This window comes from Callithrix jacchus, chromosome 12, assembly GCF_049354715.1.
Source record: "Callithrix jacchus isolate 240 chromosome 12, calJac240_pri, whole genome shotgun sequence".
Lineage (NCBI taxonomy): Eukaryota > Metazoa > Chordata > Mammalia > Primates > Cebidae > Callithrix > Callithrix jacchus.
In genome coordinates this window covers 16,198,068-16,217,358 of record NC_133513.1, presented here as the reverse complement: position 1 = coordinate 16,217,358, position 19,291 = coordinate 16,198,068, and the positions used below count along the sequence as shown (strand labels likewise).

Sequence of the window (19,291 nt, the reverse complement as noted above, 5' to 3'; positions counted from 1 at the left end):
ATAGCCTTGTGACTAGATAGAGCAGAAATTACAAATCCATTTTTTCAGGTGAAAAAACAGTGGAGTGGATCTAGTCACTTGTCTCTTTTAACATCAGTTCAACTTTTCTTTTTCTAGGACATCTCTCTCACTATGGAGACTGGAAAGTGAAAATCTGCAACACATTTCCCAGAATCGCTTACAGCTAGAGCTCCCAGTCTGATTCACCAATCATGTGGACTCACCAAAGACTTGAGTTTAGAATGAAGTTTGGTGGGGAGATGAGGCATCCAATTTGCTGATAGAGCTCATAGCAGATGAGAAATGGCTCTACAAACAGCAGGAGAAGGAATTGGTTCCTGCATCTGGACCATGGCTAAGGTGGTGTGATCCTGAAGCCAGACATCAGAAGGTGGCTTTCTCATGGCCCCGGTTCCTCTTTCTCTGATGGGCCAGTTCTGAGATGCTGCTCCAGAAGTCAATCCTAGAGGATACCCTAGATCCTGCTCCTTCAGCCCTCATAACAATTTCATTTTGAACTAATTTTTTTTTTTTTGAGATGAAGTCTCACTCTGTCACCCTGGCTGGAGTGCAGTGGTATGATCTTGGCTCCCTGCAATCTGCCTCCCAGGTTCAAGCAACCCTCCTGCCTCAGCCTTCTGTGTAGCTGGGATTATAGGCACCCACCATCATGCCCAGCAAATTTTTGTATTTTTAGTAGAGACGGGTTTCACCATGTTGGCCAGGCTGATCTCGAACTCCTGACCTTCAGTGATCTGCCTATCTTGGGCTCCCAAAGCGCTGGGATTATAGGCGTGAGCCCCTATGCCCAGCCTGAACTGAATTCTTTATATTAAATTCTTTTTTGTCTTATGTAGTAGGAAAGATTTTGCAGCCGAATTCCAGATGATTCAATGGGTCACAGAGAAGTTTTGCCTCTTGTCCTAATAAAAGTTAAGTGTTTGATATTGCTGGCACTTAAAAAAAAATCCCTACAGATATTAATTTCATTTCCTGTGGATTTTACACTTTAATTTACTTCTTTGAGCCCCTGTTTCCTCATCTGTCAAGTAGAAATAATAATATTTACCTTGCAGGAGATGTTGTGAGAATTGAATGAGATCATAGATAAGAAATTATTAGAGTCATGTAGATACTCCACACATGGTACCTATTAATAATAAAAACGGGCTTTAGAAGAAATCCTATCAGGGTATGCTGCTAGTTTGCATCAAGATAACAAATATCCCCCAAATCATTTCAATATCTTTTTTTTTTTTTTGAGACGAAGTTTTCACTCTTGTTGTCCAGGCTGGCATGCAATGGCACAATCTTAGCTCACTGTAACCTCCGCTTCCCAGGTTTAAGTGATTCTCCTGCCTCAGCCTCCCAAGTAGCTGGGATTACAGGCGTCTGCCACCATGCCTGGCTAATTTTTTTGTATTTTTATTAGAGATGGGGTTTCACTATGTTGGCAAGGCTGATCTTGAACTTCTGGCCTCAGGCCATCCACCTGTCTTGGCCTCCCAAAGTGCTGAGATTACAGGCATGAGCCACCACACCTGGCCAATTTCAATACCTTAAAAACAGAAAAGGTTTATTTTTCATTCACAGTCGTAGATATGTCTTGAGTTGGCAAGGGGTGTTCCGCTCCTCTTGGTTACTCAGGGGTCAAGGCTAATGGAGCAGGCACCATCTCATATGCACACTCATGAAAGAAGACCCTTCGGAGGGTCTTCAGTGGGCAATACAATGCCCTGGCTTGCAGCAATACAGGGTACATGCACTCACAGGTCTCAGCTGATCACAAGGGAACCAGGGAATGTAGCGCTGTCACGGGATAAGCTGGATAAAATATCTGGTGACCACACAGAGAGTGGAAGTGGAGCGACAACCAGGCAGGAAGCTCTGCAGTGCTTCCAACATTTCGAAACTTCAGAACTCGTTCCATCTCCGATTAGGAACTGCAAGATTGCGATTGGATGGTTGGAAAGAAATTAAAGGGCATTTTCAGACAGCTGGAAGGAAGTCTGGAAATAGGAATCCTTCCAACACTTGGTTTCTCTTGCTTTCCTACATCCCATTCCCCTCCCAGAATCTGGAGTGCTCCATGTTAACATGAATCAGATCACGTCATCTTCCCACTTAAAATCCTCAAACGGTGCTAAAAAGAAAACCCAGGCTTCTCTCCACAGCGCTTCATGACTGTATTAGTTATTGATGGCTGCACAAGAAATAATTCCTAAAATATAGGGACTTAAGAGAACAAAAAATCTTTATTATCTCATGCAGTTTATTTGGTTTTCTTTTGCCTTCTTTGAGATAGGGTCTTGCTCTGTTGCCCAGGCTGTCGTGAAGTGGTGTGATCGTAGCTCACTACAACCTGGAGCTCCTGGGCTCAAGAGATCCTTCTGTTTCAGTCTCCCAAGTACCTAGAACTTCAGGCATGTGTAACCACACCTGGATAGTTTTTTAAGTTTTTTGTAGAGACAGTGTCTTGCTACGTTGCCCGAGCTTGTCTTGAACTCGTAGCCTCAAATGATCCTCATCCTTTAGCCTCCCAAAGTTCTGGGACTGCAAATGTGAGCCACTGTGCTCAGACTAATGCAGTTTCTCTTGTTCGGGCATTTGGGAGTGACTCAGCTGAGCGTCTTAGCTTATGGTCTTTCAGAGGTTGCCATGATGACATCGGTCAGGATTGCAGTTGTCTGAAGGCTGTATTGGGCTAAAGGGTCTGAGACGATGCACTCACATGACTAGCAGGTTGATGCTGGCTATTGGCGGGAGGCTTCAGTTCCTGATAACACGGACCTTCCCATAGGACTGCCAAACTGTGCTCATGACACGGTGGTTGGCTTTGTCCAGAGTGAGTGGTCTGAGGAAGAGAGCACAAGTCAGAAGCTGCAACGTTCTTCTATAAACCAGTCTTAGAACCCACACCCTGTCATTTCCCCGACATCCTGCTGGTTCCCCAGGTCAGCCCTATTCGTTGTTTACGCAGGAGTGTGAATTCCAGGAGGCAGAGACCATGGGGGCATCCGGGAGGCTAGCAGGCAGTGACTTGCCTCTCTGTTTTTATCTCCTGTTGATTCACTAAGCACTCATCACATCGACCCTCTATCTGTTCGAAACATGCTAAGCTGAGCCAAACCCAAGGCCTTTGCTTGCTCTTTCCTCCGCATGAGATACTTGTTCCTCCAATCTGTGCTTCATCATCACATTCACGTTTCAGCTTAAGTGTTGTTTCCTTAGAAAGGCTTTCCCTGACCACCCTGTCCAATATTGCTCTTCCCGCTGGTCCCCACTCCAGGCTAATTGCTAGCACATCGTTCTGTCTCTTTCTTTCACTCTTTGAAATCACTTTATTTATTTATTTTTACTTATTTATTTACAGAAAAGGTCTTACTCTGCTGCCCAGGCTGGAGTGCAGTGGTGTGATCATGGCTCACTGCAGCCCTGACCTCCTGGGCTCAAGCCATCCTTCTGCCTCAGCCTCCTGACTAGCTAGTACTACAGGTGCATGCCACCATACCTGGCTAGTTCTATTTTTTTTTTAATTTTTTGGAGAGATGGAGGGGGTCTCACTATGTTGCCTAGGCTGGTCTTGAACTCCTATACCAGTAATCCTCCTGACTTGGCCTCTCAAAGTGCTATGATTACAGGCATGAGCCACCACGCTCGGCCTTAGTCTGAAATCACTGTAATTACTGATTAGTTTCTTAGGCCTCTGTCTCCTTTCTTAAGACTTCAGTTCCCTGAGAGTGAGCCGGGCCCATTATGTTCATCTCAACATCTCTAGCACCTGGCATACCCCCTCATCCATAGTACATGAACCATACCTATGTGCCTAGTAAAGCAATAGCCTCCAGCCTCCCACCTCCCATGGGGAACATGACAGATCCCTCCAATTTTCTCAAGACCTCTTGCTGTTATGAACCTGATCTGAAATCTGACCCTGGGTTTGTCCTAAGCTCCCTACTCCTGTATAATCATCATTCACAGTGCAACCCGTGAGTCTGCAAAGCCCCACAATCTTCCTGGAGAGGAGAGGGTGAGAGAAATCCGGTTGGCAGGCTGAGAGGCTGCCTCGCTGCAGGCTCACCTGAACCCACAGCCAGAGCTCAACCTTCCAGCCCAGAAGGCTTTCTGGTTCAGTTGGTGATTATCCGAATGAGGTACTTTTAACTGCACAGTTTGACAAGGGCTTCTTGGCAGGTGACCTATTAATGCTGGCCTAAATGGGAGTCACCTAGAGGGAGGGAAGCCCCGGGGGACCACTCTGAAAGCTTTAGCAGAATTCGTGGATTTCTCAGTCACTGTAGCTTCCCCAGGCAATTAAATGGGCAGCAGACAAGATTGCTCACTTAGCATCTCGATCCTCTGGTCCCAGAGGCTGCAGGTGACTGAGAGGGACCATTCGAGCAGATCAACCATCCGCCTGGTAAGCTTCCTTTCATCTTTTCTCCATCTTTCCTCCTCCCTCCCTCTCCATTCCTGTTTCCCTCCTTCCCTTCTTTTGTCCCTCCCATCCTCCTTTCCCTGTCTAGGGCAGTTGCAAAAGGTTTAGGAATTCCCCAGCCATCCACCTCTCACCTCTGGCTATTGGCTCCATTTACTCCATCCTTCTCCTAGTATCTTCCCTGACTCTAACATATGAAGTATTGAGATGACCTACTTTCACTGTATAAGTAGAGGCACTGGAGCTGTGGGCTAGACGTATGAGAGAAATGGGCAGAGGCATCCGGCTGGTGAGAATCATGAGACCCCCACTGACTATCTGGCTGGACTGCTGGTGGCTTCCTTCAGGTCTAGATTTTCAAAGCCTGGCACCTTGGGCAGCATTTGTGCACCTGGAGTTTTTGACATGGGGCATTGTATTGCAGCTCTTTTAGTACATTTCCATAGCCAGAGTGCCACGTGGGGTCTAGCATTTGCTGAGTATTTCCGGGCACTGTGCTAGGCAATGTGATTTCATTAGTAATGACTGTGAGTACTTTATAAAGCAAGAATTTTGCACATGCCATCTCATTTCATCCTCCCCCAAACCTTGTAAGATGGGGGTGATTTGTGCCCATTTTTCAGATGAGAGAAGCTGATGTAGAGAGGTTATGCAGCTCAGGAAGTTCTAAAGCCTTCATGTTGTGTATGGATTCTCATATTTATTTTTATTTTTAGACAGAATCTCCACTCTTGTCGCCCAAGCTGGATTGCAATGGCAGAGTCTTGGCTCACTGCAACCTCTACCTCCTGGGTTCAAGAGATTCTCCTGCCTCAGCCTTCTGAGTAATTCAGACTACAGGCAGCTGCCACTACATCCAGCTAATTTTTGTTTTTGTTTTTGTTTTTGTTTTTTTTAGTAGAGTTGGAGTTTCACCATGTTGGCCTGGCTGGTCTCAAACTCCTGACCTCAGGTGATCTGCCCACCTTGGCCTCCCAAAGTGCTGGGATTACAGGTGTGAACCACTGAGCCCAGCCGGGATTCTCAAATTTGATCCTTACCACAACTCTGTGAGATGAAAATCATCATCCTCATTTTATTTTTTTTTATTGCATTTTAGGTTTTGGGGTACATGTGAAGAACATGCAAGATAGTTGCATAGGTACACATGTGACAGTGTGATTTGCTGTCTTCCTCCCCTTCACCTATATCTGGCATTTCTCCCCATGCTATCTCTTCCCAACTCCCCACCCCCTGCTGTCCCTCCCCTATTCCCCCCAACAGAACCCAGTGTGTAGTGCTCCCCTCCCTGTGTCCATGTGTTCTCATTGTTCAACACCCGCTTATGAATGAGAACATGCGGTATTTCATTTTCTGTTCTTGTTTCAGTTTGCTGAGAATGATGTTCTCCAGGTTCATCCATGTCACTACAAAGGACACGAACTCATGGTTTTTGATGGCTGCATAATATTCAACATCATCCTCATTTTATACTTGAAAGTCCTGAAGCCTGAGGGTGAAGACCACACAGCCATCAAGTAGGAAATCTACTCTTCATCAATAGTTCCCTGTGCATGTGATACTAGGTTGTAATGTGCAAATGATTTACTATCATTTGCAAAATTTGAAAATTGAGTTGTTAGGAGAATCACTTACTCATTCCACAAGTACTTCCTGTGTGCCAATTAGGTATTAAGATCAACGGTGATGTGGTAGATTACACACACTTTATATTTTATTATTTTATTTTTAAGATGGACTAAAAATTAAAAGCGTCACTGAAAAAAGTAAAAAGAAACAGGTGAAATTAGCTTTATTTTTATTTATTTTTTTCAGATGGAGTCTCGCTCTGTTGCCCAGGCTGGAGTACAGTGGCACAATCTTGGCTCACTGCAACCTCTGCCTCCTGGGTTCAAGCGGTTCTCCTGCCTCAGTCTCCTGAGTAGCTGAGACTACAGGAGCCCACCACTATGCCCGGATAATTTTTGTATTTTTAGTAGAGATGGGGTTTCACCATGTCGGCCAGGCTGGTCTCGAACTCCTGACCTCAAGTGATCCACCTGCCTGAGCCTCCCAAACTGTTGGGATTACAGGCATGAGCCACTGCTCCCAGTCAAAATGAACTTTAATAACATATTTTACTTGACTCAGTAATGTCCAAAATATTATCCTTTCAATATGTAATCAATCTTAAAAAATTGGCATGCTTTGCCATTCTTTTTCCAGCAATAGGCCTTTGAAATCCTGTGTGTTTCTTACATTGATAGCACATTTTAATTTGGACCAGCCACTTTTCAGATTCTCAGTAGCTCATGTGACTCATGGGTACCATCTTGGGCAGTTGAGTTCTAGAACATAAGCTCTGTGAGAATAGGATTTTTTGTCTTTTTTTTTTTTTTTACATTGCTGTATTTTTAGGGCTTAATACAGTGCATAGTACATAGCAGACTCCGTGATAGATACTTTAAAAATAAATGATTAAAAGAATATCTAATTCTATTCCTAAGAGAGAAGTACATTCTTATACAGACTAGGCCACTTTAAAAGCAACAAAGGCAAACAAAATGAGTCGGAGAAGTAATCCCATCTGGGGAATATGAAATCCACAAATCCACAAGATGAAATCCACAAAACTACCCCTAAATAGTCCAGTTTGCTGCCAGGTGGATGAAGTGTGTGGGGAGGAGCATTTTCCAGTAAATCGCTGAGTTGTTCTGTTTGAAATGTCTTTCTCCGTCACACTCCCTCCCCCAAATATGGTTTCGATATCCACATCATTGTGTTTTGTTTGTTTGCTTGCTTTTTGAGACAGGGTCTTCCTCTGTCACCCGGGCTGGAGTACAGTGGTGCAATCATGGTTCACTGCAACCTCTGTCTCCACCTTAGCCTTTCAGGGAGCTGGGACTTACAGGTGTGACCCACCACACCCGACAAAGTTTTGTATTATTTTTAGAGACAGGGTTTCTCCATGTTTCTCAGACTGGTCTTGAACTCCTGGACTCAAGCAATCCTTCTGCCTTGTCCTCCCAAAGAGCTGGAATTACAGGCATGAGTCACTGCACCTGGACCATGGTGACCCTTATTTTGACACTTGTTTTTTTTTTTAAGGTGGAGTCTCGCTCTCTTGCCCAGGCTGGAGTGCAGTGGCACCATCTCAGCTCACCACAACCTCTGGCTCCCAGGTTCAAGTGATTCTCCTGCCTCAGCCTCCCAAGCAACTGGGACTACAGGCACACACCACCACACTCAGCTAATTTTTGTTTTTAGTAGAGATGGGGTTTCAATATGTTGGCCAGGCTGCTCTTGAACTCCTGATCTTGTGATTCTCCTGCCTCAGCCTCCCACAACACTGGGATTACAGGTGTGAGCCACTGCACCCAGCCTCTATACTCTTTTAATGCTTCAGATACTGTTTGTATGTATGTATGTATGTATGTATTTATTTATTTTTGAGGTGGAGTTTCACTCTTGTTACCCAGGCTGGAGTGCAATGGCGCGATCTTGGCTCACCGCAGCCTCTGCCTCCTGGGTTCAGGCAATTCTCCTGCCTCAGCCTCCTAAGTAGCTGGGATTACAGGCATGCACCACCGTGCCCAGCTAACTTTTTTTTTTGTATTTTTAGTAGAGACGGGGTTTCACCATGTTGACCAGGATGGTCTCGATCTCTTGACCTCGTGATCTGCCCACCTTGGCCTCCCAAAGTGCTGGGATTACAGGCTTGCGCCACTGCGCTTGACCGTCAGATACAGTTTAAGAGAACCACAGGTTTCTTCTAGCTGCCTGGTCTAAAAAAAAACTGGCTTGCTCTACTGGCACTTGAGATTCAGTTTTTTAATTGGCAAACATCACGATCTCCTGTGTATACATAGGCAGTTAAGTGTGCTATTAAAATGAGATGATGTTTTGTCTTTGCATATGACATGCTGATACAAGAAAACTGGCCACAAAAGACACAACCAGGACCTTCTGTCAGCAACTTTTCCCACATCTTCTCCCAACATCTTGATGTCCTTTTAAAATTAGACTCCAAGTCCTTATGGGTCTTGCCTCAATTTTTTTTTTTTCAGCAGTAGGAGCATTACCATTCTGGGCAAGCTAGTTGTTCAGGAAGACACTGGACTCATTTCATGAACTTTTCTTCTTCCTCATGCTTCTAGCGTTGATATAAATAAGTACTTATAGATGGACTAGAGTTTTCTTTTTTGCAGTTTGAGAAAAAGATTCTCCTCTTTTGACAAACATCAAGGGAAAAATCCAACCATACTAACTGAAGTACAATACCTTTTCATCAAGAAGTCATCTGTGGCCAGGTGCAGTGGCTCATGCCTGTAATCCCAGCACTTTGGGAGGCTGAGATGGGTGGATCACCTAAGGTCAGGAGTTCGAGACCAGTCTGGCCAACATGGTGAAACCCCGTTTCTACTAAAAATACAAAAATTAGCCAGACATGGTGGCATACACCTGTAATCCCAGCTACTTGGGAGGCTGAGGCAGGAAAATCACTTGAACTTGGGAGGCAGAGATTGCAGTGAGATGAGATTGCGCCACTGCACTCCTGCCTGGGCGACAGAAAGAGACTCAGTCTCAAACAACAACAACAAAAAGAAATCACCTGTGTTACAATTGGTTGTTCTCTTTTCAATAAGTCTGCCATTTGGCCCCTGGCCCTGTCAGCACATCTGCTTGGTGGATGTTACGCTAACCTGATGTCTCCCTGTAGGATAAGCAGACACATTTTTTCCAAAGTTCCTTCTAAGGCCAACCTCTTTGCTATCTGTTAAGTGGTGACAATCTAGGCTTGCATTCTCTGGCTACAATGGTTTGCGGAAGGTTAACCCTCAGCTGAACTAGAGGTACCCAGCCTATCATTCTAGTCTGTCATTGTTACTTCTCCCTAGACAGAAGAGGCGAGACTTGAACTTTCCAGTGAGGACAAATCAATGGTTATGAGACTTTCTGAGTCACTTTAAGATAAATGCATCCCTGGGACTTACCACAATCACTCTTGTTCGCTGCCAGGGAGAAAAGGCTACCACCTTAAAATTAGACACTCACACAGGCACATATTCACAAGCCTGGTTATCTTAGTACTGAATGGCAAAACAGACATACATGACATTCTCTCACTACATAGGAGTAAGAGGTTCTTCCTCCCTCCCTCCCTCCCTTCTTTCCTTCCCTCCTTCCCTCCCTCCCTCTCACTCCCTCCGTCTCTTCCTCCCTCCCTCCCTCCCTACCTCCCTCCCCCCGCCCCTCTCTTTCTCTCTTTCTTTCTTTGAGACAGTCTTACTTTGTCACTCAGGCTGAAGTGCAGTGGTGCAATCTTGGTTCACTGCAACCTCCGCCTCCTGGGTTCAAGGGATTCTCCTGTCTTAGCCTCCTGAGTAGCTGGAACTACAGTTACCCATCACCATGCCTGGCTAATTTTTGTATTTTTAGTAGAGACGGGGTTCACCATGTTCGCCAGGCTGGTCTTGAACTCCTGACCACAGGTGATCTGCCTGCCTTGGCCTCCCAAAGTACTGGGATTACAGAGAGGTAATTTCTTGCTGACCCAGGAGACCCACCAGAATTTGGTCCTCTCAATGTGATGATCAACAGAATCACTTATAGGGCTTTTAAAAAAGAGCATTCTGGTTCTACTGAACATCATGTTCTCTTGTCTACTTGGCATCTGTTTAAAAACAGTTTTCCCTTCTTCTGCTGGCAACGGGATACTTATTTTGTGGGGAAATTCATTTTTCTGATTTAGGTGGAGTCAGCACCAATTTCTCAACCACAGGCATGAACACATGGGTCAGGTCTTACCTGTCAGAGAGCTGTAGCCTTTTGCCTACTGATTGGCTCAAAGATGGGGGTGTGACCCAACCTGGACCAATCATATATCTCTCAGAGACTTCTGCTGATATTACCCGGAAAAAGATATGTCCAATCTTTGAAGATAATGAGTGTAAAGACAAGGCAGTAACAGAGCTGCTGGGGACTGTTATTTCATCATGGGGAGAGCCCATGGATGGAACCAGCTGGGCTTCATCATGATAACAGAGCCAGGAGAGGGAGGGGAGAGACAATCCTCAAGGCAGCATTTGATTCCCTGGATCTAGCCAGGTCTACACCTGACCTTGAGCTTTCAGTTTTATGAACTAATAAATCTTCCTGCCTTTTTTTTTCTTTTTTTAGCTGAAGTTAATTTCACTTGAGTTTCTGTCATCTTAGAACAAAATGGCTTGTATTAACACACTACTCTCAAGAACACCCTGGTTCACTGGATCAGATATGGTGATTTTTAAACTTTAGAATTCATAAAATTTAAACAGAGGAATGAGCGTGGTGGCTCACACCTGTAATCCCAACACTTAGAGAGGCTGAGGTGGGCAGATCACTTGAGGCCAGCAGTTCGAGACCAGCTGTGCCAACATGGTGAAACCCCTTCTTTACTAAAAATGCACAAGAAAATTAGCCATACCTGGTGGAACACGCCTGTAGTCCCAGCTACTCAGGAGGCTGAAGCAGGAGAATCACTTGAACCTGGGAAGCGGAGGTTGCAGTGAGCCGAGATCATACCACTGCACTCCAGCCTAGGTGACAGAGCAAGACACTATCTCAAAAAAAGAAAAGTTAAAAAAATAAACATAGGGCATTTTTAAAAGACCCTGATTTCTGAGTCTTTCCCAGAAACTCTGACTTACAAGGATGGAGTCCAGGAATCTTTATTTAGCAAGCACTCCAGATGATTCTGATGTAAGATGACGCTTTGAAAATCACAGAATTAGAGCCCCCTCATAAGCCACAACTGCATAACGAAGAAAGGTGGCTAATTGTGTCTTCTATGAGACACACACCCCTTGGCTATGTTCTGTACTTACCTCATGTAATCCCCAGAACAAGAGGTCCCAAAAAAGAATAAGATACGTCCCTCTAGACTTGCAGAATGATTTTGGATCGAAGACAATAGCAATTCTATTCTTAACATGGGCAGATAGAGGCAAGAAATAAAAGAATCCACCTAGTCTTCATTGATTTTCATTCCAGGTGTTAATTCCAAGGAAAACTGTAGCTAGGAGAACTTAATTAATTTCTCAAATAAAACCTACTGGCCTTATACATGTGAGCAAGAGAAGGTAATATATGTTTCAATAAACAGAATCTTTAGTAGGTTACAGAGTCTGAGTAGTAAATATTATAGTTCAAGTTGTTAGAAACTGTCATTATATCAGCTATGATTGGAATCTTTCTGTTTTGTGAAAATGTGGAGCTAGACCTTTCCACAGCTGGTCTTGGATCAATGATCTTTGTACTTTTTGTTTCTAGTTTTAGCTTATGAGAATAATTGCCTGTGGCTGGGTGCAGTGGCTCAATCCTGTAATCTCGGCATGTTGGCAGGCTGAGGTGGGCAGATCACTTGAGTCCAGAAGTTCGAGACCAGGCTGGGCAACATGGTGAAACCCTGTCTCAACAAAAAATACAAAAATTAGTTGGATGTGGTGGTGTATGATGCTTGCAGTCCCAGCTACTCAGGAGGCTGAGGCAGGAGGATTGCTTGGGCCTGGGAGGTGGAGACTGCAGTGAGCTGAGATTGTGTCACTGCACTCCAGCGTGGGTGAGAGAGCTGGACTCCATCCTAAAATGAAGTTCTTCAGAAGAAGGCCAGATATGAGGATTTACATGCAGTTGATTCTTTTTTTTTTTTTTTTTTTTTGAGGTGGAGTTTTGTTCTTGTTGCCCAGGCTAGAGTGCCGTGGCATGATCTTGGCTCACTGCAACCTCCACCTCCTGGGTTCAAGTGATTCTCCTGCCTCAGCCTCCCAAGTAGCTGGGATTACAGGTGTGTGCCATCATGCCCAGCTAATTTTTTTGTGCTGTTAGTAGAGATGGGTTTTCACCATGTTGGCCAGGCTCAAACTCCTGACCTCAGGTGATCCACCTGCCTCAGCCTCCCAAAGTGCTGGGATTGCAAGAGTGAGCCACTGCACCTGGCCACAGTTGATTTATTAAGGAAGCATTTACAGGAGAAACCCATAAAGGAAAAACAAGAAGCCAAGCATCTTAGTCAATTTGTGTTGTATAAAGAAAAACCCAAGGCTGGATAATGTATAAAGAAAAAGAAAACAAGTTTATTTGGCTCATGTTTCTGCAGGCTATACAAGAAACATGGCGCCAGCATCTGCTTCTGGTGAGGGCTTCAGGGAGCTTCTACTCATGGGGAAAAGTGAAGGGGCGCAGGCATCACACGGTGAGAGGAAGGAGTGAAGAGAGAAAGGAGGAAGATACCAGGTTCTCTTAACAATCAGATCTTGTAGGAACTAACAGAGCAAGAAGTCGCTCATTACCATGAAGACAGCATCAAGCCATTCATGATGGATCTGCTCCCATGACCCAAACACCCTCCAGCGCAGCCCATCTCCAACCCTGGGGATCACATTTCTTTTTTCTTTTCTTTTCCCTTCCTCCCTCCCTCCCCTTCCTTCCTTCCTTCCTTCCTTCCTTCCTTCCTTCCTTCCTTCCTTCCTTCCTTCCTTCCTTCCTTCCTTCCTTCCTTCCTTCCTCCTTTCTTTCTCTTTCTCTTTTTCTTTCTTCTTACTTCTGGTTTCTCGCTCTGTCACCCAGGCTGGAGTGCAGTGGCATGATCTCAGCTCACTCCAACCTCCACCTTCCGGGTTCAAGTGATTCTTCTGTCTCAGCCTCCCATGTAGCTAGGATTACAGGTGCCTGCCACCACACCCGGCTAATTTTTGTATTTTTAGTAGAGATGAGGTTTTACCATGTTGGCCAGGCTGGTCTCAACCTCCCGACCACAAGTGATCTGCCCACCTCAGCCTCCCGAAGTGCTGGGATTACAGATGTGAGCCACAGCACCCAGCCTGGGGATTACATTTCAACATGCAATTTGGAGGAGGCAAATATCCAGACTATATCATCAAGCAAAAGTGGGATTTTAGACGCAGTTCCACAGTTCCTCCTGCTTAATCCTGCAGGAGACTCTGGAGTGCAAGTCATACCTCAGAGTTGGATCTGACTTGAGGCAAGAGAGCTTGAATTTCATACTCCTGCATTTGCAAGTCAGAGACCAAAGCCCCCTCCCCTCCAGAGATATAACCTCTTAGCAATCTGACTTACTGGGTATCCAGGCAAATTTGCTCCAGCAGCCTCCAGCAGTTGTCTTCCTATAAAACTTCACCCGTGCATGGTAGTAGATGCAAAAGCCCCCTAAAGTGGGCATAAGACACGAGACATGGTCAGAGGAATCCAAGGGGTTCTGGCAGAGCACTGACTGGGTCTGGTCCAAGAACACTGATTTTGTTGCCGACTTGACACATATTTAGTAATTTTTTTTTTTTTTGAGACAGAGCCTCACTCTTGTTGCCCAGGCTGGAGTGCAATGGCATGATCTCAGCTCACCACAACCTCTGCCTTCTGGGTTCAAGTGATTCTCCTGCTTCAGCCTCCTAAGTAGCTGCAATTACAGGCATGCACCACCACACTTGGCTAATTTTGTATTTTTAGTAGAAACAGGGTTTCTCCATGTTGGTCAGTCTGGTCTCGAACTCCTGACCTCAGGTGATCTGCCCACTTTGGCATCCCAAAGTGCTAGGATTACAAGTGTGAGCCACTGTGCCCAGCCCATCTTTAGTAATTTTTATGCATTTTAATGAATTTATTGATAAACCACTGGCAGAAGACAGACACTGGTTCTATGATATGATCCTGCTCTAGTTTTAGAATGAAAATTCAGGAAGTACTCTTGACGTTGCCATTTCTCAAACATGCACAGCTCTGAATATTTTTTGTGTGCCCCAAATGTGCAAAAAATTGTCATAGACTTTGTTTATTTCATTAACATTATTCCATTCAATAAAGTGAATCAGTTGAGGATATATTTACCATGAGACTTAATAAAGTGTTTGATTAAAGAATACTTGGAGATTTATCAAAATTACAAAAGTAGAGCATGCCACAATGAATGAAATCAGAAGTGAAAAATAAAATGGAAAAATCTCACTCTCAAGTAGCACTGCCCAGACGTAATTACATTCTAATGGTTTATCTTATTTATTTCTTATTCTATTTATTTAGCCAGTCTCCAGTCTTCAATTGATGGACACTTAGGTGATTTCGATTTTTCATAATTACAATGTTACAATAAACTTTCTTGTCAACAGTCTCGTGTATAATGATGCAAGTATCTTGTGTACCAGTAGGGATTTCATGAAAGAGGATTGTTGATTTCAAGGTTCATGCATTAAACGTTTTAAAAGATGGAGTCAAATTCTCACCCCATCAGTCAACGGTGGTGCTAACCTATATTCTCATTAACAAAGAATTAAGCACCTATTTCCCCAGTTATTTTAGTCTTTAATTTAAAAAGGCCAGGTGTAGTGGCTCAGGCCTGTAATCCCAGCACTTTGGGAGGTCAAGGTGGGTGGATCACGTGAGGTCAGGAGTTTGAGACCAGCCTGGCCAACATGGTGAAACCCCATCTCTACTAAAAATAAAAAATTAGCCAGGCATGGTGGCAGGCACCTGTAATCCCATCTACTTGGGAGGCTGAGGCAGGAGAATCACTTGAACCCGGAGGCGGAGGTTGCAGTGAGCAGAGACTGCATCACTGCACTCCAGCTTGGGCAACAGAGTGAGACTTCGGAGACTTCATCTTAAAAAAAAAAATTAAAAAAAGATTATCCATGTGGAGTTATGCGTCACCTAATGATAGAAACATGTACTGAGGATGTACATCACAGAGTATACTTACAGGAACCTAGATTGTATAGCTTGTACACACCTAGACTATATGGTACAATCTGTTCCTTCTAGACTACAAACCTGTACAGCATGTTTCTGTATTGAATACTGTAGGCAACTGTAACACAATAGTAAGTATTTGTGTATTTAGACATATCTAAACATAGAAGGCCAGGCATGGTGGTTCACACCTGTAATCCCAGCACTTTGGGAGGCCAAGGTGGGAGGATCTCTGGAGCCCAGGAGTTTGAGACCAGCCTGGGCAACATAGTGAAACTCTGCCTTTTAAAAAAATACAAAAATTAGTTGGGCGTGGTGGCTTATGCCTGTAGTCCCACCTACTCAGAAGGCTGAGGTGGGAGCATTGCCTGAGACTGGGAAGGTTGGGGCTGCAGTAAGCCATGATCATACCACTGCACTTCAGCTGGGTGACAGAGTGAGACTCTGTCTCAAAAAACAAACAAACAAACAAACAAAACCATATCTAAATATAGAAAAGATACAGTAAACATTCAGTATTATAATCTCATTGAACCACTGTCATATATGTGGTCTACTGAGGACTAAAACATCATTATGCAGCACCTGACTGTATATGTTCATGTTTGTGGGATTGCTCTCTGTGGCTCTCAATCACACCGAGCTAAGGCTTAAGTCATTTCCTGCCCGATCAAATTATCTTTAATTTAATTTAATTTATTTACTTATTTATTTAGAGATGGAGTCTCACTCTGTTGCCCAGAGTGTCTGTTCATGTTCTTTATCCATTTTTAAATTGGATTATTTATTTTCTTACTGCTAAGTTTTTTTGATTTCCTTATGCGTTTTGGGTATTAACTCAATTTTAGCCCATTTTCTACTGCTATAACAGAATACTACAGACTAGGTAATTTATAAACAGTAGAAGTTTATTTGGCTCAGGGTTTTAGGGGCTGGGAAGTCCAAGAGCATGGCTCTAGCACTGGCGAGGGTTATCCCATGACAGAAGGGCAAGAAAGGCGAACTCATCCTTTTTATCAGAAACTCACTCCTGTGATAACTAAGTCACTCCCTCAGTAACAACATTCATCCCTTCATGAGGGCAGAGGTCTTATGGGCAAATCATTTCTTAAAGGTCCCACCTCTTAATACTGTTACAATGGCCATTAAATGTCAATATGAGATTTAGAGGGGAATTTCAAACAATAGCAAAACTTATCAGATATATGGTTTGCAAATATTTTCTCCCATTTTGTAGATTTTCTCTTTACTCTGTTAATTGTTTCCTTGGCTGTGCAGAAGCTTCCTAGTTTGATGTAATCTCATTTGTCTATTTTTACTTTTGTTGCCTGTGCTTTCGAATTTGTTTGCAAAGGACCATTACCCAGACCAATGTCGTGGAGCTTTCCCCTACGTTTTCTTCTAGTTGTTTTACAATTTCAAGACTTCCATTCAAGTCTTGAATCCATTTTGAGTTGATTTTAGTATATAGTATGAAATAAGAGTCTAATTTATTCTTCTGCACGTGAATATCCCGTTTCCCCAACAGCATTTGTTGAAAAGAATGTTCTTTTCCCCATTGTGTGTTCTTGGCACCTTTGTCAGAAATCAACTGTGTAAAAACAGGGAACCAACTTAAATGCCCATCAGTCAATGAGTGGGTACAGAAACTGTGGTGTGTGTGTGTATATATATACATTCTATTATATATATATAGAAGAACTTACATATATATAATAAAATATATATATATAATGAAATATATATATATTATAGATACCATGGAATATATATACATAATGAATACACACACACACAGACACACACACACACACACACACACACACACATAATGGAATACTACTCAGCCATAAAAATAAGTTAATTAATGGCATTTGCAGCAACCTGGATGAGATTGGAGACTATTATTCTAAGTGAACTAACTCAGGAATGGAAAATCCAACATCGCATGTTCTCACTCATAAGTGGGAGCTAAGCCATGAGGATGCAAAGGCATAAGAAAGACACAAGGGACTTTGGGGACTCAAGGGGAAAGGGTGGGAAGGGGATGAGGAATAAAAGACGGCAAATTGGGTTCAGTGTATACTGCTTAGGTGATGGGTGCACCAAAATATCACAAATTACCACTAAAGAACTTACTCATGTAACCAAATGCCACCTGTTCTTCAATACCCTATGGAAATAGAAAAATTTTTAAAAAATCTATTGACTGTAAATGTGTGAATTTATTTCTGGGGGCTTTATTCTCTTCCACTGATCTATGTGTCTGTTTTTATCTCAGTACTATGATTTTTTTTAACCCATGCTGTTTGCTTACTATAACTTTGTAGTATATTTTGAAGTCAGGTAGTGCCATACCTCCAGTGTGTTCTTTTTGCTCAAGATTCCTGTGGCTATTTAGGGTCTTTTGTGGTTCCATACACATTTCAGAAATATTATTTTCTATCTCTGTGAAAAATGTCATTGAAGTTTTGATAGGGATTGCATTGAATCTGCAGATCATTTTGTGTAGTACAGACGTTAAAAAAAAAAAAGAATCAGTGAGCATGGCCATTCTTGTTTTGTTCCTGATGTTAGAAGAATAGCTTTCAGCTTTTAACCATTGATGTGAAAATTTTCACCAGTGATGTTAGCTATGTGTTGTCATATATAGCCTTTGTGTGGAGGTACATTTATTCTACACCTAATACGTTGAGTTCTTTTTTTTTTTTTTTGAGACAGCGTTTTGCTCTGTTGTCCAGGCCGGAGTGCAATGACGCGATCTTGGCTCTCCACAACCTGGGTTCAAGCGATTCTCCTGCCTCAGTCTCTGGACTAGCTGGGATCACAGGCATGCGCCACCATGCCTGGCTAATTTTGTATTTTTAGTAGACATGGGGTTTTGCCATGTTGGTTAGGCTGGTCTTGAACTCCCGACCTCAGGTGATCCACCCATCTTGGCCTCCCAAAGTGCTGGGATTACAGGCATGAGCCACCATGCCCGGCCGTGTTGAGGACTTTTTATTATGAAAGGCTGTTGAATTTTGTTAAGTACTTTTTCTACACCTGTTAATATGATCCTGTGGTTTTTGTCCTTTGTTAATCAGCTCAGTAATTTTAAAGTGCATAATTTATTGGCTTGTAGCACATTCACAGTGGTGCACAACCAACATCTCTGTCTCATTCTGAAACTTTAAAAATCAGCCCCCAAAGGCCAATCATTCATTCATCTTTAGCCAGCTTAGTATAGTGGTACATGAGCATTCAGTCTTTGTTGGATGCCTTGGGGAGGAACAACATGCCTTTTCAATAAAACAAGTGACCAGCTTTGAGATCAGAGGTCTGGTAATGGTTCGCTGTGTTGCAGCATTTCCAAGACTTTAGGTGTTCCTTTCAGCACTTGGAGACTTTCCAAATGCCACTCTTTTTAAAGAATCCCTATTGGCCTGGATAATTTAAAACACTGAGCTGGCATCTTGGTAAAAGACAATGCGATTCACTGTTATATTCTCATCTTACCTTTCTAATCGATTCTTTCACGAAATTCCACCATGTACCCCATTGTTCATCTACACTAATCAACAACATTCCTTAGCTCCATGAGTTCATTCAAAATGTTCTCTTTTCCTAAAACACTCTTCCTTGGGACAGTCTACACATTTTTCAAGCCCATCCTCAGAGTCACTTCCTTGATGAAATCTTCCCTAATATTGATCTCCTCTTCTCACTTAACACCCATCATGCATTGTCCAAACCTCTTTTATCAGATGACATGCTGTGTTATGAGAATGACTTCACTGTGACTGTCTTTCTCTACCTAAATGTGAGCTTCCTGATGGCAGGGACATTATTTTGTTCCTCTTTGAACTTTCCTTTCCCATTGCTCAATAAGCATTTCCTGAATTGAACTGAATCATAGAATGTGTTAAAATGAATTTTGATAATATTTAATTAAAATATCTCCAGTAGTCTCATGGGGAAAAATTGATTAATATTTCTAGAAAAATATACTGGTCTTAGAGCTTTTTTGGATGAAAGAAATGCAAATCTATTCAAATTATCTGAGGTATAAGTTGATTTCTTAAGGAAGATAAAAATCTCACAAAATCCGAAGCCAAGCTGGAGATCTACTTCTCTGAAAGGAAAGGAGCTGAG

At 43.1% G+C, this 19,291-nt stretch overlaps 1 long non-coding RNA gene across 1 annotated transcript in view; it reads right to left on the bottom strand.

The window, feature by feature from the left end:
* Positions 1–2,236: 2,236 nt before the first annotated feature.
* The window catches only part of LOC118146197 (uncharacterized), a 32,259-nt gene continuing 15,204 nt past the window's right edge, over positions 2,237–19,291 (bottom strand). Inside the window, exons 2-4 of the long non-coding RNA XR_004731727.3 lie at positions 13,535–13,624; positions 10,884–11,864; positions 2,237–2,854 (exon numbers count right to left, since the gene is read on the bottom strand). This is a non-coding gene — a long non-coding RNA (uncharacterized LOC118146197). The remainder of the gene's footprint in view (positions 2,855–10,883; positions 11,865–13,534; positions 13,625–19,291) is intronic.